Below are 1483 nucleotides of genomic sequence, written 5' to 3'. Positions count from 1 at the left end.
AAAAAAAATCAGAAATTTCCCCCAAAAATCCTGAAAATTTCCCCAAGGAATCGTCAAAAAACCCCCCAAGAAATTCTAGAAAAATCCTAAAAAATCCTGCAAACATTTTTTTTCAAGAATTCCCCCAAAAAATCCTAAAAATCACCCCCAGAAAGTCGTAAAATTTCCCCTCAAGAAATCCTAAAAAATCACCGAAAAAAATCCCCCCAGAAATCCCCAAATTCACAGAAAAAAAATCCTAAAAAACCCTAAAAATTCCCCCCAAAATCCTAAAAATCACCCCCAAAAAATCCTAAAATATCCCCCCCCCAAAAAAATCCTAAAAAATCCCCAAAAAATCCTAAAATATCCCCCCAAAAATCCTAAAATATCCCCCCAAAAATCCTTTAAAAATCCAAAAGAAATCCTAAAAATTCCCCCAAAAAATCCTAAAATATCCCCCAAAAAATCCTAAAATATCCCCTTAAAAAAATCTAAAAATCCTAAAAATTACCCCCAAAACTCCTAAAATATCCCCTAAAAAATAAAAAAAAATCCTAAAATATTCCCCCCAAAAATCCTTTAAAAATCCAAAAAAATCCTAAAATATCCCCCCAAAAAATCCTAAAAAAGCCCCCCAAAAATCCTAAAATATGCCCCCAAAACATCCTAAAATATCCCCCTAAAAAAATCTTAAAAATCCTAAAAATTACCCCCAAAAATCCTAAAATATCCCCCCAAAAATCCTAAAATATCCGCAAAAAATTCCTAAAAAATCCTAAAACTTACACCCAAAAAAATCCTAAAAAATCCCCAAAAAAATGCTAAAAATTCCCCCAAAAATCCTAAAATATCCCCCCAAAAATCCTAAAATATCCCCCCAAAAATCCTAAAATATCCCCCCAAAAATCCTTTAAAAATCCAAAAAAAATCCTAAAAATTGCCCCAAAAATCCTAAAAATTACCCCCAAAAATCCTAAAATATCCCCCCAAAAATCCTAAAAATTGCCCCAAAAATCCTAAAATATCCGCAAAAAATTCCTAAAAAATCCTAAAACTTACGCCCAAAAAAAACCTAACAAATCCAAAAAAAAATCCTAAAAATTCCCCCAAAAATCCTAAAATATCCCCCAAAAAATCCTAAAATATCCCCCCGAAAATCCTTTAAAAATCCAAAAAAAATCCTAAAAATTCCCCCAAAAATCCTAAAAATTCCCCCAAAAAATCCTCAAACATCCCTCAAAAATGAAAACAAAATTCAAAAACCCCAAAAGCAAACCAAAAAATCCCCCCCAAAAATTAAAAAAAAACCCCAAAAATACGAAAATCCCCACGAAAGGCGATTTGGGGAGCACCGGGGGGGGTGAAGGGGAGGGGGATTTTGGGGACCCCCCCCCAAATGTGGGGATTTTTTGCCCCCCCCCCCCCAGGTGAACCCCAACAGCATCGCAGCCAAGGACGGGCGGATCCGCGAGGGAGATCGCATCGTGCAGGTGGGGAGGGG

Source organism: Vidua chalybeata, chromosome 32, assembly GCF_026979565.1.
Source record: "Vidua chalybeata isolate OUT-0048 chromosome 32, bVidCha1 merged haplotype, whole genome shotgun sequence".
Taxonomy (NCBI): Eukaryota; Metazoa; Chordata; class Aves; order Passeriformes; family Viduidae; genus Vidua; species Vidua chalybeata.
The sequence above is the reverse complement of the archived record's forward strand: the minus strand, read 5'-3'. Positions refer to the sequence as shown.